This window comes from Rhinolophus sinicus, linkage group LG02 (genome assembly GCF_036562045.2).
Source record: "Rhinolophus sinicus isolate RSC01 linkage group LG02, ASM3656204v1, whole genome shotgun sequence".
NCBI lineage: Eukaryota > Metazoa > Chordata > Mammalia > Chiroptera > Rhinolophidae > Rhinolophus > Rhinolophus sinicus.
Window position 1 is genome coordinate 180,300,016 of NC_133752.1, and position 24,527 is coordinate 180,324,542.

General features: G+C 37.0%; 2 long non-coding RNA genes across 2 annotated transcripts in view; both read left to right on the plus strand.

Annotated features, from left to right (window-relative positions):
• LOC141570154 (uncharacterized) overlaps positions 1–7,597 on the plus strand; it is a 28,407-nt gene extending 20,810 nt beyond the window's left edge. The window contains exon 3 of the long non-coding RNA XR_012494066.1: positions 7,453–7,597. This is a non-coding gene — a long non-coding RNA (uncharacterized LOC141570154). The remainder of the gene's footprint in view (positions 1–7,452) is intronic.
• Positions 7,598–8,190: 593 nt separating this feature from the next.
• The window catches only part of LOC109447596 (uncharacterized), a 64,514-nt gene continuing 48,177 nt past the window's right edge, over positions 8,191–24,527 (plus strand). Inside the window, exons 1-4 of the long non-coding RNA XR_002137390.2 lie at positions 8,191–8,299; positions 8,892–9,004; positions 9,532–9,715; positions 10,752–10,879. This is a non-coding gene — a long non-coding RNA (uncharacterized LOC109447596). The remainder of the gene's footprint in view (positions 8,300–8,891; positions 9,005–9,531; positions 9,716–10,751; positions 10,880–24,527) is intronic.

Here is a 24,527-nt window from a genome sequence, read left to right on the forward strand (position 1 = left end):
CTATTCTCTGCATGATCTTTCCATCTATTCCAACTGTGTCAAACTGTGACAAAAACAGAGGAAAACAAGAATAGACTATACATGTCACTCATGTTGGCTGAGAGATAAGCTGAGAAAGCAAGAATTGGATGATAGAGGAATAAATGTACTATCATTTGAAAAAGAACTCTTCTTTCAAGCTATATATAACATATCCATTGCGAACTGAGTATGACTATTAATAGTAATAATTATAGCAACACTTTAGATTTCTCTAGTGCCATATGTTACAAAGTCTTCCTCAAATTTTAGTTCATTTCATCCTTTTTGACAGTCCCATCAATTAGTGAGGACGGAGCTTACTATTTCCTCCCTATTTCCCACCTCTGCAGCTCTTTCCAAACCTGGAGTGTCAGAACCGGACAAGGAGAACTCCCAGCCATGAGTACCACCCAAAAGTCATTATGTTTGGGCATCATACTTGGTGCTATGTTAGAATGTGGAATTTTCTGCTGTGCCTACCATCCCCTCAGAGAGAATACAAATCACTGAAAAGCACAGGTCAGATAACTTAGAATTATTGAGGTGATACGACATTTTTGAAATAGAGACGTGTGACTGTATTAAAAATACATGCATGGACTAATTCCTAAAATTTATTCTCAGTTACATCATGGAGTCATTTGGATTCCATCCATTTTTCTAGTAAATTAGCCGCTGATAATCATAATTACGACCTGTAAGTACGATAAGACAATGAAATGCTTCCTGAATTATTAAGAAGTGTCTACTCATTTATGTCTACTCTGTATTTAGTTCTAAGTATTTTACTGTATTATCATTCATTGGAAATTGGTCACCTTTATAGATGATATATACATAAGATTAAATTTCAGTAATGGCAATTTTTCTTTAGAAGAAATTCCCTATTCCAAGTGCTGAATGAACATTATACTGTGCATGGGTTTTTCTCCCCGCTGGATTTCTGTGTGGTATCCAAGGTCTTGCCTTTATTGTTCATTAGCCATAGGTCGTTATTTGAGAAAAATTATGCCAAGCATTTGTATGATGCTTTATTATGAACCAATGCTTTCATTGTCAACATACATTGTCCAATTTATTATATAAGCCTCAAAAGATATTATTACCAGCATTTTCTAAAATAAGCCTCAGGGAGCGTAAGTGGCTCAAAGCCACATGGCTAATAAGTGATAGAGAAGAAACCCCATTCCATCTGTCCAAGTCAAGAACTTTTTCCATCAAGTGACAGCCATCTCAGAAACTTGTCCCCCAGACTTTGTGTCAGGAGGTTTCAGAGGTCCTTGGGCTTCTTCACTTGTAAGTCCATCTGGCGGAGTTTCTTTCTAGAGCTTGCAGAGGAGCAAATACCAACCAACAAATCAGAGATTCAGAAAGTGTGTTGCCATCCTGATTATAAGTGAACATGGATAATGTCCCCAATATCAGATTGCATTCCATCCACCGGGAGAGGTGCATAGAATGCATCGTTTTGTAGAGAGATGACTTTATTTATCCTACAATACAGCCAAGACTGTGAGAGAGCAGGACCCTTTGTAATAGCTTTTTACCGTATTTGAGAATAGTAGGCTTTGAAAGGAACTATAGGTGTGGGCATTTTCCATCTACCTTGGATACAAAACAGATTTTCTGCCTTTGATGAAAAGAACAGGCAGTGCCCATTCTCAGAAGAGAGTGTGAAATGAAAGAGAGCTCTGAACGCAAGGTTTTATCATCACCTCTAGCTTTAATTACATTCTAACCAGAAACCTGTTTTTAAACAAGCTGCCCTGATATTAATAAGTGACATAGAAAAGTCACTGCCTAGAATATGCTCATATGAAAAGGGGCACAAGAAGGTGAGGGACACCTCCAAGGAAGAAGAGCCTTTGCCATTAATAATTATCTGTAAGGAACAAACAGTGCCCGAAAAGTCAGGCTGGATTCACAGAAATAGAAATTGAAAACACTAGGGCAAGCCTCTGCTTTTTCATGAGATATTGCTGATGCTGAATGCTAACTTCCCACTAGAATAAAGCTGACAACAAAGCCATCCAGCACTCATCCATTCTGGAATATTAAAGAGAAATGTCTCCTATATTTATTAAGCCCCTTATAATTATTTCTGATATGTCACATATACTGAGGACAGAGAGAACAGCAGAAAATTGGGAGAACATTTTTTTAATGTGGAGTCCAGTCTTCAAAGAATTGAATGAGTGGCCCTAGAAATAATCATGCTTTACGTATGACACTGCCATTTACAAAGCCAAGAGAAAAGGTTGAAAGGAATGCTGTCAACATTCTGGGACGAGCGTAATTTTGAACAATCAGGCATAATGGCACGATCAAGCTTGATGTCATGCGACACAACCTGTAATGCTGTGAAATTATGAAACTTGCGAACAAAAGGGAATGAGAAATGGGTAATGGAGGAATGGTGGTAAGACTATGGGAAGGTTGGGATTCCAGTTCTGTCCCCTCTGACATTACTGATATGCAAATTGTTTCATTTTGTCGACAACAGCAGTGATGAAACAACCAAGGTTTCCTACGAAAGGCATTTCCAGTTTCACCACAGAAGAAAATAAATTTTGCATTTGGAGCATCTGAGAGTATCTGAAGTGTTGCCTCATTAAAATTTATGATCAGAATTAATTCACATTCTTTTTGTTAAGAACCAAGTCACCTGGGTTGAATTTGTGAGGGGAATTATAAAGGAAGGATAATGACAAATGACAGAAGGTCTGCGGAGTGGCCAGTGAGGACCACTCATACATCTGATCTTTTTCTTTTTCTTTCTTTTTTTTTTTTTTTTACTTTCCATTTGGTGTTTGGAGATTATTTGGTATTGAGGAGCCAAAGGCATTTGTTGGCACTTATATAGGATACGAAATAAGTATAATTCTTTTTTAAATCACTCAGGTTAAAGGATGTAAACAGCCTTAAGTGAGACGCAAACATGTGGCAATGAGAAAAAATAAGACTGCCACAAGAAAATAAGAATATTGCTTGTCAGGACAGTTTTGTGCCTGGCACTGTGCTCAGTGGACTTAACGGTACTTGCAGGTAGAAAGCCTGCGCATGGGCTAACTTTCCCACAACGTTGATGAAACGGCCCATTTCTTTTGCTACAATGGCTCATCATCTCAAGTAAGAAACCAGATACGCTTTCTAGGTTCTCACGACCCCTGTTCTCCACATCTTGGTTGAACAGGGGCCGTGAGAACCCGTACAGCATCTCCTCTTCATGACTCTTATCGTCTGGGTAGGTAATTCCCAGTTGATGATGTTGACATTCGCTTGCCAGTAGAAGTCTGTGTGTTTTCTTGCCCTTCCATTTTCCTCCTAATAATTCAGTTGCTATCAGGAAATGTATTTCTTTTCTAACACATCAACTAATTTCTTCTACCTCCATGAGTTCTAATCCTAGAACCGCCCCTCATTCGATGATACTTGAGGCAGATGAGTATTTCTGGAATGTACCATGCTCATCTAGAGAAGCCGAGGCTGATTATTGCTAAAAGCTTATTCCAAAATGGCAGTCTGCTGGTCTGTGAGTTTGTAAGTTGTGCCTTCTGAATGTTGACAGTGGTGAGCTTTCACAGGTACAGATGTAGGATTGTGCGCTTTGTCTCACCGTTCCATTTTCTGTCTGTTCTCTTTATACCAAATGAGGCTACATGCTGACCCTTCTATTCAAAATTTTAATTCTTGATTAAGGTGCTACTTTATATATCAAAGCTTCCTTACCCTCAGGATTGCCAAAGAATATGCCCCCTCGAGGCACTGGGAATGAGGCAAAGATTCCCCTACTCAGTGCCAGATGCTTTGGGGACAAGGTGGTTCTTAAGTCCCATGGCCCCTGGACCACAAAAAGGCAGTTCAGTGCATCCTGGGACTATCCAGGCAAAAGTGTGAGCTTTGTCTCGAATAGCTTCTTCGTAGTTCTCCTGCTGGGCTTCTAGACTCCTCGGTCTCATAATCGTGTGTCCATTTTCAAATGGAAAGGAAAGACGGTTTCAATATGTTTCTTTCTCTTTATATAACACTTACCAAATAGCTCAGTGCAAAGTGGGCATTCAGCGAGTAATTTTCTTTTAGTACTTGCATTACTTTCTTTTTGCGATGGAAATTTCTATTTCAGATTCCTAAGCAGCCATTTCTAAGTCACCCATGTGGCCTGAAAGAGTTGGCACTTAAACATAAGCCTAAGCTTTTAGAAAATAGAGAAGGGAAGGGAGCAAAGGAAAAAAACAGATAAGCTGAATGCATGGACAGTTTTACTACAGTTGAATTGCACAGTTGTTAAAATTGCATCCCTGCCGTCCAGGTCAATTTCACTTCAGTAACTCTGTGCAGACATCTGGATTATGATATTTAAAAAAAAAAGCAATTAAGCAAGCAATCCTTTTGTGTTGCTTTAAATCTAACCTTATAGAAAAATCTACTCCTGGCTCTTGAGGGGAATGTCTGACAACATTGTACGCTCTGATGATGTTTTAGGTAGTTCTGACATATTCTGTGATTTGCCTGTGTGCTTGCAAAATAAAGGGGGATGAAATTATATGTGGTGACATTGTCACAGTGAATTTTTAAAGCCACATTTTCCCTGGACTGAAAGATTTTCCTGTGACCACAACCAATTTTCCTAAACTCTATTAATATTTTCATACCAAAATGGCAACATTTTGATTGTTAGTGCTTAGTTGCAGCTGGAGGCGAGTCTTATAGAAACTGCACGTAATAATAACAAAAGCATATATATTTGTTGAGTGCTCACTATGTGCCAGGCACTAGGTTAAGCACTTTAAATGGATTTGTGTATTTGATCCTCACAACCCTATGTGGTCGTACTATTTTTATTCCTATTTTATAGATGAGGAAACTAAGTCACAGAGATAAACTAACTGGCCCAGTTTGCAAAAGGTCGTGTCAGGATTTGACGTCAGGAGGCCTGGTTCTATGAGTCAACAGTGACGTACGTGCTCTACTCAGAGGCCCTATTTAATCATTTTTATTCTTGCAGTTCCTGTCTGATTTGATATTTTCCATATTCAGTGAATATCTTTGAGAATTTAAGTTTTAAAGATGAAATGGTATCTTGCAATGATCATCAGCGAGAATCCATTTTGCTTCTGAGTGCATCTAACTTATTCTGAAAGATGGAGATGCTGGCTTACTCTGGACGAAGATGCCTGTAAGTAGCAGAAAAATATGAGCGCAAGGGCCAGAATAGTTCATAGAGTAAAATTTTAGTTCCAGGTATATTAATTCTACTTATATAGGAAAGAAAGAGCCAATGTAAATCTCCATTCCTGATGGCATCAGTTTGGTTGTTATAGCCGGGGAAGAGGAAGAGAAGCAATGTGAAAGGATAGACTCCGGCGCTAAACTGCCTGAATTCAAATCCTAGCTCTACCACTTTCTCACCGTGTGATCTGGGGCAAGTTCTTTGCTGCCTCTGTGGCTCTATTTCCTTATCTGTAAAAGAGAAATAATAGTATTTACCTAATAGGGTTGTCATGGGGATTGAATGAGGTCACGCACATAAAGCATTGAGAACAGCACATAGTAAGGACCATAAGGGTATTTGCTGTCTCATCGTCGTCATCATCGTCATCGTGAGGTGCTCAAACATTATGTGGCAAAAATAGACAGTGGTTTTATATGTAGACATTCTTAGGGCCTCGTAAAGGAAGAGGAAAATAATAGATGAGGTTTATTTTCGTTGGACTTTGCTAAACAGAGCAATTCTTTGGTCACCTAGATTTATTTCAGTTTTAGAGTTCTAGTGGTAATTTAAAAGTTATTCAACTAATGTATTGCCGTGACTCAGTCTGAAGGTGGAATTTTGCTCCTAGCAAAAGAAAATTTAGCATCTAAATTGAACCCTTGTTCAATAGAAGCAGACTGACCACTATCCTGAAAATCTGAAGGTGGAAGTGGCAAAAAAATGGGAGATAATCCAGACTGCAAAGTCCAAGTGATTAGGGAAACTGGGGTTTTTGGAGTTGAACGTAGCAAATTTATTTAGGGGTGAGATTGGTAAAGTGTAGCACGTAAAGCACAATTCTGATAGACTCTGACACATTTAAGTCTTCACCCCTGCTTTCTTCAAATAGTTGGAATGAGTGCTCTGTGATACCCTCTGAGGGTATCCATGGGGGTGAGAGAAGCTTTCTTCCTTCATGGAAATTTGGTCCAATTCTGCCAGCTCATAGATAGAGGAAGCCTGGCAAAATTCCAAAGGTGATTAGTGTTGTATCTATTATTTCACAGTATGAGTACGTTTGGGTGGAAGAAGGGGGAAGCCTATAATTTCATACCTCTTAGGAGAACATTTTTGCTAAACTCTTTATTATAAAATTTGGCAAAAGGATCTCAATGCTCAGGATGATTTGAGGGCATCGTACTGTCCCCAGAATAGATGCACCCACAGTGTTACTAAATCTTAATTGTACAAGTGGGAAGAGTGTAAATATTTCCTCCAAAATATCAATTATCATTTTGACCGATGTTTTGGTGAGATCCAAATCATCTTTTCAGTTATTTGAACTCTGAGAATTTTTCTCTCATAAATATAAGATCAGAGGTGTAAGCTTAACTTAGACAAGTTAGGAAAGAATATTGCGCTTTAAAATTGTGCCACCACCGTCTTGTTTAGAAAAAAATAATGACTTGGGTTAAACAAATGTTGAGTTATCAGCTATTTTGATACCCATATTCATCATTGCCTGTAAAATGTAAGCAGTCTTATTATTTTTAATAGGTTCTTTGAATTACGTTCTAAATGACTACCATGTAAATAAATTAGAACAACAACAATCACGCCATGTGTTTTGGTCGTCATGGGTCATTTTCATCAAATGCCTAGTTATTTCATTGTGTGATTAGGTGAAGACAGCCTGCCCGAGCATCCATGGGTCAGCTATGTGGACTCTAGCTGCCAAAGGCGCTTCTCCTTCTGAACAGAGCGCTTTGCTCAGCCAGTGTAGACATGGCCTGATAAACAATGGAACGTCTCCCTTGAGAGCTGGAGTTTGGATTGATCCAAATCTTTAACTCAAAAATGTGCACAGGTTTGATGAGCGGTTAAAATGCCTGCCTTTTAGTGAAACGAGAGCTTAAATTGACAGTAATGTGAAGAACAGCATGATTTATAATGAACTTGAAAGACAGTAGCACTCTGTTGCACAAGCTAATCAAGGGACTATCAAATCAAAGTTTTGCCATGAGCTTAAATATCTGTGGCAGGGAGGTTGTTCTTGCAGGTTTATATCTGTCAGGTCTTAACACTAAACCTGTCAGAGTGCAACATGGCCTTGTCACTTTTAACCAAGATGTCACATATGTTATAGGAAACAATCTGCTTTGTGTTTTCTTCTCTAGGATTCTACCAGGAGAAGCAAATGTAAAAGGAATCTTTTTAACACTGCTTTTTTTATTTTGCAGATTCTCAGGCTGATGAAGTGAGTGATGGAGTGGGTTGCCAACTATAGTTACTCCACTCAGTGCAGAATGGCTGCAGGGAATAAATTCAGACATGCCCAAAGAAATCTGCCCAGGGTGAAACAAATATGTTTCAGGTTTAAATCAGGTGTGTGAAGAATGCTGGAAACATGACTTCTTTCTTCTTCTTCTTTTTTATTTATTTATTTTTTGTTTGCACTTGTATTTGTCAAAGGAAAGGTGGAAGGTCGGTGGCTTTTGCGGGTTCTCCCAACTCTTTGAATGTAATAAAATACACCCAAAGGTTAACCTACCCTCTCTCCTAGGATTTGATATACTCTACTCCACTGTCTCGAAAAGTCCTCTATTTCTTCAAAACTTTAGACTTTAAAGGCATGATTGTGTTTTTTCATAGTCAAAAACGGTTTTGAGATATTTTTAAATTGGGAATCGAAGTTTCATAGGCTTTATTTACCATTTGTCAATTTCCTTAAAAAAAAAATGCTACCTGTAATATATGAGTTAGCTGCAAGGTACTAAAGAGAACTACATTCAAATTATCTTTAAAAATACATGTTCACATTACTTTTAAAAATTTGTTAAATGGCTCAGGAAAATCGGGCAAAAGTATCTCTTTTTTAGGAAATGTAACCACATTTCCTTACAGGATGAAGTTGTGTTTAATAGCCTCTGTTTAATTCATTCAGAAACTACACGATTTTTGTTGCTATATTTTATTAGAAAGGAAGGAGAGGCTGTTTCTACAGGTGTCATAGAAACATCAATACTGAGCCACGGGTTACTGGATTCCATAGCACTATGGAGACTTGGCAGTGAAATTCTTCTAAAGGTGAGTAGGGGCATTGATTTTCCTTCTCATGCCTGAAGAAATATGACACAAGGAATGGAGGCTAAATTTAGGTTTGGAAACAATTTTGATTTAAAACTATGCCTTTAAAAAATTAGTGACAATTTTTTCAAGAAAATAAATGAAATTGAATGAGAATTTGAGCATATAAATTTTTCTCATGTATTTCTCTTGGATTCATTTCTTTTCTTTATTCCTTTGGGTACTTTTGGGAAAAAAAAAGGACTATTTGACCAACCTTTTACTTGTAATTCAGATCTAGTGATTTCCTTGTGGAATACTTGTGTTATACAATATAAAACAGTCTCTTAAACTTATAACCAAGAATGCAGTAGTTCTTCACCTTCTAAGAAAAAGCATTACTTTCATAATCATACTTAAAAATATGAGCCCATCTCTAATATTCCTTATTTAAACAGTGTATTTTTCCAGCTAACTTGTGCCAGAATAGTTAGACATATACTTGCTTATTTGTTTACTTATTTTGCAGTTTCTTCTAGATTTTGCAAAGTGAAAAAGCTATACATAATGCATTGGTTGTTTTGCTGCATTGCTTAGCATTCCGTCCATGCAGGCAGACGGTGTTCCTAGGTTTGGAAGTATAAATCCCAGGGGAAGTAAACTGAAGAACATTTTATGCATCACTCATTCTATTATGAGCCCTCTGATGTTCCATCTCTCTACAAGGTAAAAGATTTATTGTGAGTTGGTGTCTGGCAGTATAAAATGACGTATGCTAATGGTTCTTACTTCCAAGTGTATGTTTTTGGAACTCATAATGGGGAGTATAGGAATCGTTTTGTAAGCAAAAGAATAATTGGAACAATTTAAGTTACTCACCCACGCTCTGGCACATTCATCAGTCCCCAGGTAACATTTGGTTGTTCTACCCTGGGACCCACATTCTGCAGTGTTGTCTTCTTCATGTGAAGTGAGATGGTAAATTGGTCATTTTTATAATGAATTTGACCAAGTATATAATCAAGGAAGATAATTCAGGTCTCAATGTAGAAAATTACCAAATTACCATTTTGCTATATCTGGTGTAAATATAATTTGAGTTTTAATATTTTGTGGGATCAAAAATTGATTATAAGAAAGTTAAAATATAAAGTGCTAGCAAGTTCATGGTAACATAGAAATGCCTTAATATTAATTTGTTTTTTTTTTGCTGGCCAATGGAAAATTCTTATTCTTTTTTCCTAAATTTTCAGATTGGCCAAACCAACGACAACAATTGTTTACAATTTGCACTCTAACTTTAGATCATCCTGTTAATATCCTGACTGATTATTGTGAAGGACAAAGTTCAATAAGAAAGGCTATTAGAAGTCTGATACTGTATTATTAATAAAATAACATGAAAAATACAACATTCTGGATGTTCCATCTGATGAGGTAAGATTTTATCATGTCCTGTAGATTAGATTATATTTGATTTTATTTATCAATTTCCCAGCCCCAAGAAAGTTTTCATTTATTAATTTGACCCACAAACGTATAATATAAAGCTTCAGATACATTGTCTAAACTGTGACCAATTTGAGACATTTAAAGCCAAGCTACTTAATGTCTTTTATGTATTAATGACATTATTTTACTATTTTTCATCCGTTGCAGCTTAGATAAGCATGACTCATTAAGCATGTAACATATTTAAATAAAAGATAAATTATGCACATTATGATTTTTATGGGGGGGAAAGGCATACTATTCTCTAACTTTTGATGAGGTTTAACTTTTGACATGTGAATTCTTAAATGTGAGCAAACCGAAAACAATGGCATACTTTGAAGTGTTCTGAAGTTAAAATGAGAAATAAAGATTTTGTGGTAAGTGGCAGCCTTGTGTTTACTGTTGTGAAAATATAACATCTACATGAGAAAGAAAAATTACAAAAGACGATGAAGAGATAATGGAAGAGCTGTATTTATGGAATGTTCTAGGGCCTGTAGATACAATATGAAGATACTTAAATATCTAGCCCTCTTTATTTGGTACATACACTATAATCCATCACAGTGATCAGGTGCTGTCTTTGTAGTCCAAAAATACTATTGTTTTCAACATTGTTTATGTTTATACCAAAATCTCCCACAATATGTAAAATATATCTCATCCACATCTTAGTAACATGATAGTAGCTGTTCTCTCTTTGGGTTAAGCACATCATATGATTTTTCCTAAAACGTTACAAAGATGAATATCTACTAGATAATTTGTGGTCTGTAAAATATCGTGAATTTCTGAGGGGAAAAGTGACAATTAATTGAAGCATAATTATCTTCAGTGTGAAAATAGTCTGGGTTGCCATATATGGCCAGCATAATGTCTGACTCGTTATCGTTTTCTTTGCATGCTTTGTTGTCACCCTTCAGGTTCTTTCTGGGTCTGTCTCTCTTTTGTTTCCTTTTGACTCTCTATTGTATTCCAGTTGACAGTTAAAGAACAGAAACAGAGCAGCAAGACTGCATGGCTACATTTTCCCAGTGCCACCAACTGGGAGTTACGCTGACTAACATTTGAAAACCCAGCCCATTTCGATCACAGCAGGCATGGCAGGTAAAAGCATTTCTGTATTAAAGTACACACTTTGTTTCTTCAGGTTCTTGGTCTAATTTCTCTTGTTTGCCTGTTGCGGGGGAAATGAAAATAGGTTGGGGACCAAATGCCTGGGGTATTTAATCAAATGCCCAGCAACTCTTGATTATAGGATGCAGAAATTTCACTTTTGAGGATTAACTGTGGTGGATTTTGTCAACCTAAATGTGTGTCTTCTTCTACCCAGCATGTTATTGGGCTACTTCCTACCATTGCCTAAATATGATGCAGTGGGAGAATTCCAAGTAGTTTTAATAATAATTTCTGGGTCAGCAGAAACTGAATATGCGGGGTGAAAATTCCTATTAAATGTAGGTATTTGTGGAGTTCCTCAAACAGTACATTTTACATGCTAGTGTTTGCTTACATTAAAAGGAGATGTTGAGAATTGATGTGTTCTGTTAACTTGATTACTATTTCCTAAGTGGTAAGTATAAACCTCCTTAAATATTTTATGAAGCTCACTTAATCAAGCGACCATCCTAAAGCACATCACTGTATTGATCCTTGACCTTTCGACCTGTCACCCTGCCATGTCAGATGCCATTTTCTCACCTTCTTGCGATGAGGGAGCAGAAAGAGTGAGTAAAAAGGCGTTAGCCTTTCCCCGTGAGTAGCAGGGGGTTGTGGAATTTTCTCCTCAGGGGTATTTCCATGCAAATGGTGAAATTGGGATGAATAATATCAGTTTGCATTCATACTGAATATGTTTTTAGGATGCTTAAGAGAGCTATACAAGAATCACCTAGGAGCGATAAATGTAATACACGTTTAAGGTGGGAAAACCAAATTGCTGAGATGTGTTAGATTATTGTGATGATGTCATAGCATACTTTATGAATAAATCTAAATATTCCTCAGCTAGTGCCTGCATTCCGTACAGTGAAATAAATTTTACAAAGCCTCTCCTTTACTGGAGTTAGAGCCTTAACACTCACCATCTTACCCTGGAGTGTAACCCTAGTTTATTTTGTTTTATGTTCTATCACCATCCTATGGATATATCTTACCAGGTTGGATCAAAAGTTAACAGAGGGTGCAGTGGAACAATAAAATAACTTTTTCTTTGAAATTTTAGCAAAAAAAATGTAGACATTATTAAAGTCCCAATGGATGCCTGCACCACGGCTGTACCTGGAATCATTTCAAGAGTGTTTTAGCCATCAGACAAATTCTTTAACTACTTTGGCCTCAAGTTGACAAAGATTTTTTATTTCTAAATGTCCGTTGGGGTCCATGAAGAATCTGTGATACTCATTTATTTTCTAAAGAAATGTTCAGGATCAATAAGTTCAAAATATTCCAGTTACCATGTACTTCCTTCTCTGCTTGACTAACTCAGCACTGCCATCGACATATCCAGATTCTTTCAGACACTCGACACGGCTAACCTCCGCTGCACTTTAGTGCACTAAATGGCCTCCTGGTTATCTAGTAGCAATAGAGCCCATATTTGTTTAGTTAGTGCTGTCTGGTGTTCAGAACCCTTTCCGGTGAGAGTCATGGTTGGGGGCAAGAGTTTGAAAGGATGATATTTTTGCATTTCTTTTTCTAATTTGTTAAATGAAAAGCGGTGGAAAATAAAATGTCTTTCTTTTGTTTTTGGTTCAAATAATTGCATGAAATGTGAATCACAGCATGATTGTTTTAGAGAGGAGAAAAGGAAGCAGGCAATTACCCTTTAGCTACTGTGGTTCTTAGGTGCCCACTGTTGTATCTGCTAATAAGCTAAAAGGAAGGATGCATCATTTCTCTCTAAAATGACGTTAAACAAAAAGTTCCCTTTAAAAGTGCCTTTAAAATAGGAAGGTCAGTGGTCCATGATCCAGAATAAATACATGTATACACACATTCATACGCATATACTTGTCCAAATTTTTCAGCTAAGTAATAAAAATGGTGGGAAGGAGAGAACAAGGACTCCCTAAGAGTCTGGGGGGTGGGGGTGGAGTAACCTTAAGCACGTACCAAAGGAAGTCCATTTTTAATACGAAGCTTTGAGTTTTAGCTTAGAAATTCACTCACATTTTACATTCTGTTCCATTATGTATCGTGACGGTTTTATTATTTAAAAAATTTTTTAACTTGCTTATCTTTGAGTAAATCTGATATTTGAGATGGAGCTGCCATGTTTGTCCTTTAATGACTCATTCAGAGAACATTTATTGAGCTCCTACTGTGTACCAGGCACTATTTTATCTCTCTCCCCCAGCACTCTCACATATACAAGACTCTCCTATTCAAGTTTGAAAAGCACAGAATACAGATATACAAGGTTGTGAGACAGACAAATTGGCAGTAGATAGGTGAATTGTAAATAACCATAAAAACTTGATACTGTGCACATTTTTCTGCCCAGGGATTTTATATGAGTATTGTCAGAATTTAGGAGAAAGCCTCATCAAAGTTGTATATTTTTGTTAAGCCTAAAACAATTCCTTCAAAGTTTAGAAGGTTACATTTTGATTTTTTTCAGAGATACAGAAAGTGCTTATGTTTCATTTCTACTTTTGGGAAACACTCTACCCTTAAAGTTTATATCCTTCCATTTTCACTCTTCCCTCCTTGTTTCCCGTCTTTTCAGAAGATGCGTTGCTGAATTTTTTCCTTCTTAGTCCATTTTTGTGCACTTGGTCTGTGTTAAAGCAGGAGATTAAAAACTCAATGGTTGGAGTTTCTGGCTTTTTGGCTGCAGGGTCTAAAATATTGGCTGTGTGTGTATGTGTTATGATGAAAACATTATTGCTTAAGTCTAGTACACAAATGTAGTAACTAAATTGGAATTGAATTGACTCATTTGAATTCTTACTGTACCATTTACTAGCTGTATGAAAATCAGTTTCTAAACCTGCTTCTTCAGTTATTAAATAAGAAAAGTAACATACCCACCCCCATTGGCTTACTGTAAAGATTAAATGCAGTAATGAGTATAAAGCACAGTGCTTGGCATATGGTAAAAAGTCAAAACATGTTAGCAATGATCTTGAGTGTTACTATTACTTATTGCATGTGTGTGCAGATACACACATACCCCTTCTACACAAGTATTCTAGAGGATGCATTATTCACAGAGTGAGGGTTAATCTTAGGCAAAATTGTAAAAAGGCAACATCTGCCTTCACCACCACTAGCTTTTGTTGAGAAGGTTCATTCTTTCCTTACTCCCTTTAATGCCGTGTGCCCCGCCTCTCTTCTTCCCTTTACTTGTAAAACCTCCTTTCAAGCAAGGACCTGAAATTTATCCACACAAAGGTCCAGATGTCTGAGAATGTTTGAGGTATTGCCCTTGTAAAGGTCACTGACCTCTTATGAAAGATCAAATACTGGGCTGATGAGATTGCAGGCATCTGGCAGCAGCTGGAGAAATTTCTTTGCCAGTGTGATCTCTCCCTTGCTTTTTGGAAATCTCCCCTGAGTCGGAATGGTTAACTAGGCCAAGGGGTGAAGTTAGTTCTGCAGCTAAAGGTGCTTGCTGGGGCTCTACTGGGGGTTGTCTGGCTTCCTCAAAGCCTGCCTCTCTCTCTAAGCCTGGGGTCATTTAGGAATGTCTGTCAGCTTTTTTTTTTTTTTTTTTTTTTCATTTGTGTCTGTGGGTTTTTGAAACTAGTTATGCCTTAGACCACAGCTATAGTCCTTTGAACATTTTTTCCTAATACTCTTCTTTATTTTTGGATAGACATCTGTGTTTTTTCTACCCACATCTCATCCATATATTCATTCCTGGTTGCCATTGTATTTCTTTCACAAAGGCCTATATTCATGATTTAAAGTTTTTTATACATCAAACTATTATGCTGGGACATTCTCTTGAAATACTCTTCTTTTTTTCTTACATAACTACTTCACCTGTATTTTCTGTGCATAGATTTGAGGGTTAGAAGGAATGGGTTTGAATTAAAGTTATGCCTTCACCAGCAATATATGCTTGGGAAACCATTTAGTTTCTCAACCTGCATTTGTCAATGAAGTGGGAATAAAGGGTCTGTCGTGGTGTTGTAAGAATCAAATCAGTGTTTTGTAAACTCAAAAATGATTAGAACATTTTTGGTCTTCTTTTTATCCATCATAACTACCTCCTCAAGCAATTTTTTTTTTTTTTCCGAGGGATGGCGTGGAAAAGCACATCATGTTTAGGAGTTTGTGAAAGAAGAGAATTATCTCTTTGACTTTTTACCTCATTACCTAAAATGGCTATCTATTGTGTGCATTCTTATGATATTACTGTCAGTGTCACTGCCAGTCTGATCTCATTTAATGCAGAGACGACCCCGAGGAGAATATTTTCAGATGAAAATATAACAGGAGAAACGTCCACTGGTACACAAGGGGCCCCTACTGATGGGCTAGGTATGCAAAGTGTTTCTCAAAGGATCCAAATTATTCTGTACAGCGTCTGTATGTGGTGTGGGCAGACTGAGATGCCCCCAGGTCACTCGGGAGTTTGGACTAGGATCATTAGGCATAACATTTTCAGGATCCTGTACACAAGTGAGGAAAAAAACAAAAACTAATATTTTTCAAGTACCTACTATGTGCAAGAAATTCTCAATAATAACTGCCAACTATGTGTTTTTGCCAGACATCAAATAGGTGCTGAGCTCTAATCCTTACAACAACTTTGTGACACAGGTATTCTGATGTCCATTGTACAGTTGGGGAAACCAAGCGCTCGCTGACAGGAAAGCCAGTGTTTCCCGGATTTTTCCCAAGGATCCTGAGATATAGATAGCATCGTGTGAGCTTTGCAGATTAGGCTTAAGTAACTTGTCCCCATAGCTCTTTGTGGAAGAGCTGAAATCCTGTCCAGGTTGGCCTGACCTGGCACAGTAGGCACCCTGCTGTTCTGAATACTCTAATTCTCAAAAAGTACCCTTTTCCCCTCTTAATTGATACGCTGTTGTGGGTTGATATTTTTGTAAAATAGACTACCATTGAATTAACTGGAAAAATAAAATTAACAAAAGACATTCAAAACACAAACTCAATTCTTTATTATTAGATTCAACAAACATAGAATTGCCCTGTCACATTGCTGTAGATGCTTCTAAATACTTGCTCTCAATTCCTGGCTGATCTTATGAGGGACCGATAACAAACCTCCTTGCACCAGCTCCAAAGCATGGGCAATGCTTGCAGGAGGAGCACTGATGTGGGAGACGAAGATAAGGCAGTTACTTCGCTCATTAACAGAAGTCTTATAGCCACAGATTCAATTTCAATTTTACCAGGAACACCTTGAATAATACCCAGGTCAGAAATATACTAAAACACAGTTACATATTAAAAGTCACGGCCTCTATTTTTTTTTTTATCTCACGAAAGTTAAATAGAATGTCTTTATATACCAACAGGAATTAAATTAATTTTTATGGAATATGTCTATTATTTGAAAGGGCCTATCCTCACATAACCTACATAAGCAAGAAATGTAGACCTCAGTAAATCAGCTTATTTGATATAATAGATGTACCACTACATATATTGCAAGTGTATCTCTCTCTCTCTCCAGAGGACAGGTTCATTGTTGTGTTGATTAATTAATGTTCTCTCCTGCTGGATCCAAGTAGGTTAAAGAAATGAAAAGAAACATGATAAAACCCGCAAAGCAAGCATTTCTAGTTAGTTCCCACAGTGACTAGAGAAATGCGTGTCACCTCCTTCCCCTTGCTGGGCAGAGCAAGTTAGCTCAGCAGTGGTCCCTCTTTCAATATTCCTGAAAGCAAATCTTAAAATAGAATGGCCATGAAAAACAGCAAACACGTTTCCTGGAGGAGAACAAGGTCTGTGACAGGTGTCCATCTCTGTATCCATCTGTAGAAGTGTCTGCAGGAAATAAATGAGAGAAAAGGGTTTAACCAGAAAATGTCAGAGTCGCTATTTTTGATATTTATTTAGCAACATCATACCCAGATCTCAAGACAAAACTAGTGTTTGCCTGATTCCTGGCCCAGCCCTCCAAGCCAATCACTGCTGTTTGGAATGCTGTGTTCACAGGGGATTCATGTTAGTTATGGTTAATCTTCATTTGGTTTAGGAGAAGAGGGGCTAGATTAGAGGATCTATGTGGGCCAATCATTGCATCACAAATGTTAGTTACATTAATGTGAAAGTTACTCTGCATTCAGTAGAGGTAAAAAAAAAAAAAAAAAAAAAGGCAGAAAATGCACAGGATCCATATTTGTCCTTATAAAGGAGCCCTTCACTGACCATTCCATTGGTGACCTTAGTACCCTAAAATTCACATGTAGCTCCAGTTTTGTTATTCACAATGCACCACCTTGGTATCTAATCCATTGTTCAAATTTCATGAAATCATGCATCCATTGGTCATTCATTTATGGTGTACCTACTATGTGGTAGGTCCTGTGGGGACTGCTAGATCTTGGAAAAACACTTGTGGCAACTTGATTCCACCTTCAGAGTTTCCAACCTGTGTAGGGAGATGCAGGGATAGAGATACAGATTTAGAACCTTGTAGCACTTGCCATAATAAACAAAGGGACTGACTGGACTATGAATGTAGAGGAAGTGACAAACTTGGGCTGTGGAGTCAGGAAGTGCTTCACCAAATAGGTGATATGCAGCCTACATCTAGAAAAATAAGAGCTTTAAATTTAGCTGTCATGGTAAATGCTTGTAGAAATATTTTGTACAATGTGACTTTCCTGGGACTCTTTTCATTCATGACCTGTTGTCTTGGGACTCCTATTCAGTCTCAGTGGAATTACTGTTTTTATGGAATATTTCATATTGTTTCTCTGCTTCTCCACATCATATTCCTTGTGTCTGGACAAAGGCTAAAAGTTAGAGTGGTTAAAAGCAAAATTTTATGAGTGCTTTCAGTACCTCCCTATGGACTATTTTTGCCATATTGATTGCCATGGGTTCCTTCTAGCTTAAAAAACTCAGCATCTGCTGGTGATTTTTGTTTCCTTCTTTTCTTATGATAAAATCCATCAGTAGTTAAGGAGATACTAACTATTAAATAGGACTTTAACCTTGCCTTGTAATATACAAGACAAGACATACCTAAGGTAACATTTAATTTAAAACAATAAGCAAATGCTTACTTAGTTTTAGCTATGGGAACCTTGACAAAATGAAGGGTTTTGTTAAAAAAAATGATAAAAATTAGTAAGTAATCGTAGAGAGATTAGAAGATATTTTTAAACAGCAGACAAGTGTGGTGCTTATAAAAATTAAATAATAAATAAGCACATTAAAGAATAAAGGCTGTAACTATGCATTGCTAACTGACAAACTGAAAAAGGCCAACAAAGAAAAAAGATAATGTTGAACAACAAGAAAAATTGCCCAAGTGAGCCAAATAGGCTGCCTCCCAACCCTTGGCTGCAAACTAGACGTTGGGTGGGACCACACAGAAGTATCATTGATAAATACCAAAACTACAGTAAATGTCAGCTGAAGTGTGACATTCTTATACATGTCAAAAAAGTGGCAAGAGTGAATCCCAGTGTCCTATATTTGTACAGACACATACTCTATTCCTAGCCAGAATCTTGTAGTTCTGAATAGGAATAAAGATATCTGGACATCTGAAGAAGCTGATAGGAAGTGCTCAAAAAATGTCAGTCGCTGTTCACTTCTTAAAGCTGTACTGATACATTTTTAAAACACAATTTTTAAAAACAAAACCACAAACTTGGCATCATGACTTTACATGTGCCAGCACAGTTCTACTAGGGATTGGAGACACTACAGTGAATGAGAAACACTTGTTTCCTATTCTGTCACCCTTCTGGCCCATGTCTGGTTCATGTAGGGTTAAGTATGTGACAACAGAGTAAGTAGGGGGCAGCATGCGTGTAACTAACAAGGAGATCTTGTCAAAGTCTTGGAGTGTGTCTGAGAAAGTTTCCTCAGGAAGTGAGGTTTCAATTGGGAACTAAAGGATCAATTGAAGCTGGCTGGGAGGGAATAGAGGCTGAGATTGGGCAGAGTTTGGAGTCCAGAGATAGGGTGGGGTGGGAGAAAATGCTGAGCATACGTGAGTGATAGGATTGGATGTCATAATAGGATAGACCTGTTGCTTAAATCCCAGAATACAAGAATGGGGGTATATAGCCCTGGGAGCCCAGAGGAGCAGAAAGACCAATTGCCAGTAGACAACAGACCTAAGGCCTATTGCCAACTCAGACATTTACCAGAGGTCAGCTTGTGTGTGCCTCTTGGTTTGTCACAACTTCTTTTCTCATATCTGTAAGACTGCAGAAATGATATATACGTAGGGTGACTGTGTGGATTGTGTTAAGTGTGAAAAATCCTGGTAAACAATACAGCTTATATGAAGATAGGTTTTGTGTATTAGTACTTTACATGGCTAGAGAAACTATTTGGGGAAAATCTCAAAATGTAAATCCGTTTTGGAGAAAGATATAGATCTGAGATTGTGAACTCCAATGAGCCAGGCAGGTCACCGTAATAGTGAAAGGGGCTCAATCAATGCGAGGATATGGAGAAATGGGAACTGTGGCAAACTGCAGAAGGCACACACTGTCTGAGGATAAAGACAGTGTGTTGATATATAAGAATATAGACATAGCAATGCCAGGTCTTCTAATTTTAGCTCCTAAATTTTTAAAGAGCTTCTAATTTTAAAGCTGCAAGTTCAGATGTTTATGTGAAGCTGGTCGGTAACTAGTTCCAATATTCAACAGTGAGACTGGGTCAATGTGAAACAACTCCCCCCCCACACACCCCTAACTTTCTGTGAACTCTAACCTATGGATTGTGGTATTAGGTTCAGATGAATAAGGGAGAGTAAATGCATCCCTAATCATTTGAAATTAGTGCCAATTTGTCACATAAGCAAGCCATATTCTTTGGTGCACGATGACAGAATACTAGGCTAGCATACTGAATGATGTAAATAGCAGTCTTAAAGTTCATTGTCACAAGGCTGCTAAGTCATTCTTCTTACTCTTTCATCATTTTTCCCTTCTATAAAACCCATTGCAATCCTCAGAGACATATTTACTGACTTCTGTATTGAATACGTCATTCCCTTGTTCAAGAACTTCGGTAGCTCCCATCACTTGCATCAAACTCGAAGTCTTAGCCTTTGCATCGTCTTTCTCTTCACTCATTCCACCTGATCCCTTCTTTCTGTGCTACTCTTTATTCTCTAGGTCTTACTAAGAGCCAGCTCTGTGCTTTTCTCAATGCAAACTGAGCCTCTTCTGAACCAATTTTATTGGCTATCACCTCTTAGGTCTTTAATACCATAGATATGCAATTGCACAGCTTGTAGTTATTTTTAATGGACTCCCAGAAATTTATTTCAGCAGAGCAAGAAATGTGAATCTTGTTAATCATTTATTATTATGACTCTGTCTTACTAAACTGTATTAAATCTCAAGCCAACTGAAAATAGATGTAAATACCTGATTAAGAATGCACAGACACACTCACTTTAATAACTAGGTTTAATCCAAATTTTAATGACTGTTTCCTAAAATACACTTATTTTATGTTAGCATTTTCTCATAATAAAATATGGCCCTAAAAGTATTATTAGCACAATAACCTGCATGTGTAAGGGGTATGATATTATAAAACCTCAGCTTTTATCTTTGCCTTTTGTGTTACCAGTAAAGGAGGACTCTAAGTATTGTATTCTTGTTTTTTGTTTGTTTTTGTTTTTAGAAACATGAACTAAAAGAAGGGCTTAGAAAAAATTTCATTGGTTAAAAGGGGTCACATTTATTTTTATATTTATTTTCACCATATCTTGGTTATCCTAATACATATGGTTTCAGACTTCAATTTGATTTATATCAAGGATGTGAGGATAAGGAAAATGAATGATTTTTCTTCACTTATTGCTATACTGAGTTCTACCCTTTGGAAACATAGAAAATGAGGCTTGGACTTTCTATGATTAGAGGAGGGAATGGTAAAGGAAGTAATATAAGAAGGATTATCTTCCTGGAAATCTTGGTCATCCCTGTTTGAGAGCCTCTCCTTTTAATCTTCCTGCTATGTTCACTTTTATTTCACCTTGCTGTTGATGACTTATCAAATATTTTAATTAGAAAATACTAGGTTCTCATTTTTCTCTCTGGGATTTATACTTTGATGTAAGTGAAATTTAGTTGTCAGATGTGTACAAATTATTTAGAGGTGTCTAAGTCAAAATCAGTGTAATGGTTTCCCTTAAGGTACTCACAAAGCAATCAGAAAAATATACATACTTCTACTATTATGCTTACAGAATCACAAGTGAGCATGGAAGCAATTCTGAGTTAAGAATATGACTTAGTAATGAGGTAATCAGTGATGAATGCAAATCTTCTTAAATGAATGAATGCTTGCAAAGAATTTGGGTTTTCACAACAGTTTAAACAAAAATTGAAAGCTTCATAGGGCTGTGTTTAGATTTCTTCAACTGTTGGGGAACAGATGCTCAGATACAACAACAAAGACTAAAAAGGTTTACAGTGAATATTAACTGAGATTAACACTTATCCTCAGCAGTAATAAATACTTCAAGTTTCTTACTGTGAATTGCAAATGGTTTCTTTCATGAAAACCATAAATATATGTGGTGACAATAACATGTATTACTAACTCTGTCATTCTTCTTACCCATTAACAAAGAAGATGTATGCAGCAACTGCTGCATTTTGATAATGGAATGGACAATGCACAGGTGGCTTCTGTTTCACTAAGATTACTTTTAATTTTATTCTAGAGTTTTCAACGTAATCCACAGAAAATTTTCAGAGCTAGATTTAAGTTTTGATATTAGTGCCATGATAGAGTATTTAAAATGAATTTAAGAAAACTTCTACTTATATAGTTCTTACTGCAAAAAAAAAAAAAAATTCAAAATTTGACTTGTAAATTTTTGAATAGGATGAAAAGAAAATATGGTCAGATCTAGGTTCTTGAAAAGCGTTTATTTTCTTACACCTTAACAAGAGGATAAATGCACAATAAATTTAATGTATGAAGGTTGAATAGAGGAGATAGTATTTATGGAGCAGTACAACATCTTTCCTTTCAACTTCTAATCTAGGAGAATGAATGAAAACATAGAAAAGTACCACAGACGGAAACTTGGAAAACGATAATAGCTCACATTTAAAGGACGAGTATAATGGAAGAGTCTGTCAAAGGGGAGAGAATGAAGCAAGGGAGACTTAGGGAAGAGTGACACCATGGAAACGAAGGCAAAAATGAATTTTGAACAGAAGAGAATCCTACTGGTCCCAAATTTCACTAAGCAGTACGAAGAATAAACACCAGCCTTTGGTCAGAAATAAGGAATTTTACGGTCATCTCAGAAATACTGAAATATTGACAATGTAAACCATGTTATAGTTTATGGAATAATGAATATGAGTTGGGGAAACAGAGTCAGTAATAGTAGGCGGCCTCCATTTTCTATGCATTTGGTGCTGAAGGAAAGGAGGGGAATAGAATGGTAGCCACAATCAGTGGTAGGATTGAAGGGAGGCTTTTGAGAAAGCAAGAGAGTTGAGCACATTTGTAGGGAAAGATGTTTCTAACGAAAGAGAGAAACATTACCTAATGGAGTAACTCCCAGTGGAGGGGAAAAGGACAACATGCACCGAGACCTGGGAATGGAAACTGGATAACTCTCCTCCGAGAGAGGGAAAGAAGCTAAGGGCAATTGTCAACTGGTAAAATGAAGAGATTGCCACTTCTTGAGCTCTTATTCTTTAGGAAGAAGGATGCAACGTAGTCAGCTGAGAGTTGACAAGAGAAGAGGAGAAAAGATTTGTAACGGCTGCCCTGAGGACTACCGTGTTTCCCTGAAAATAAGACCTAACCAGAAAATAAGCCCTAGCATGATTTTTCAGGATGACATCCCCTGAACATAAGCCCTAATGTGTCTTTTGGAGCAAAAATGAATATAAGACCTGGTCTTATTTTCGGGGAAACATGGTAGAACAGAGACATAAGTGAAAGTGAAGGATTTTCCGAAGTCATTCTTTTGTAAGGCATCATCTGGCCAGTGGTGAAAGTTTTTTCAGCTTCATTGAATAGCTTTGGAGCAGGAATAGAGATCTATTAAATTACCCAGAGTTAGAAATTGATCTAGAGCTATGACAGGACAGTGGGGGCAAATGTAAAAGTGGTAATGTAGTGATATAGGGTGGCAGACATTAAATAACCAAGACTTAATGCTTTTATTTTTTTTGCTACAATTTTGGAGGTTTTGGTAGAAAGACTTTATTCTAAGTCAACTTTAAAAGAAGACAAATATTTAGACAGGAATCAGGTACTCTACTTAATTCTTCCTTGTGTAAGGCAGCATAAATAGAGGAAACACAGACTCATTGGCTTAATTATATTGAGTTTTTGTAGTAAAATGAATTCTCAGGAAGTTCATCCTTTGAATAGAATTTTAACCAGGAGACCATCATTACTTTGTCTCAGCAGCTATCTTTGTAATTGCTTGAATTCTCACTTGCGTTCTAGTTAGTGAGGGATGATAAAGATAGACCTTTGAGAAGGGATAATTATAAATTTATTTATAAAGACTCCCTTGTAAGACACCAGCAGAATAGAATTTGTCTTAAGTCAAACCTTTAATTTACTGTCACAGAAATTTGTTGAAGTCTGCCTTCAAGTATAAAAAGCTTTTTCATTAATACATTCTCTGAGGTGTGACATAGTGGACTCTATACTGAACTTGCTGGCCTGATTCTGCTCTCAACCATTTAAATATGTCACTGTATAACTTAGGGCTTCAATATAAAAAAAAATCACTGTACTTTCCTCTAAGGTTCAGGCTGAGAGCCTACCATGTAAGAGAAACCACCTTATATCACTTTATAATAAAATCCTCTTAGATAAACAGTTAAGATGGTATACCTTCTGCGGCTTCCTTTCCCTTTTTTTTTTTTTTTTACTGCTACCCACCCCTACACACACACACACACACACACACACACACACACACACACACACACACAGACTGAATAAGGTCAGAATATTCTAGAATAAATATATTCACATTTCCAGGTACTGGTGACACCTGTGAGCTTAAATGATCTCTGTAATGCTATTTTTACTCCACTGTGTTGAAATTTTATGCTCATGTTTATGTCTTACCCACTAGACTGTACCCACCTAAAGAAAAGGAGTTGTGCCTTATTTCTTCAAATCCCCACGATGTAATATAGTATTTCACACATAGTGGGTGATCAATAAAGGTTTGTTGAGTAAGTTAATTAGTAAATAGATCAGTTAACATATGCATGCTTACATTTTGAGATTTATAATGGAGGAAACATATACACAGAAGACTTGGTATAGCGCTCTCTTAAGATGTAGTGGTCTGCCATGTTAGATCCAAAGAAATACATTTAATTAACTTGCTCTGTCTGGTGACTTCAGAAATGAAGCAATTTTGTAATTTTGGTGAGTTACAGTTAAACTTCTATGAGAAACATTTCCTACCAATGCCAGCAATAGATGGAAGCTTTAAATAATCCTATTCATGGAAACCAGACAGAGGCAGGTTAAGCTGGAGAGAAAATAAGATCTTTGGTTTTCATTGTTGCCAGCTAATAAACAATTTCCATGAGTCACTTATTTACTTTGTAATTGAGCA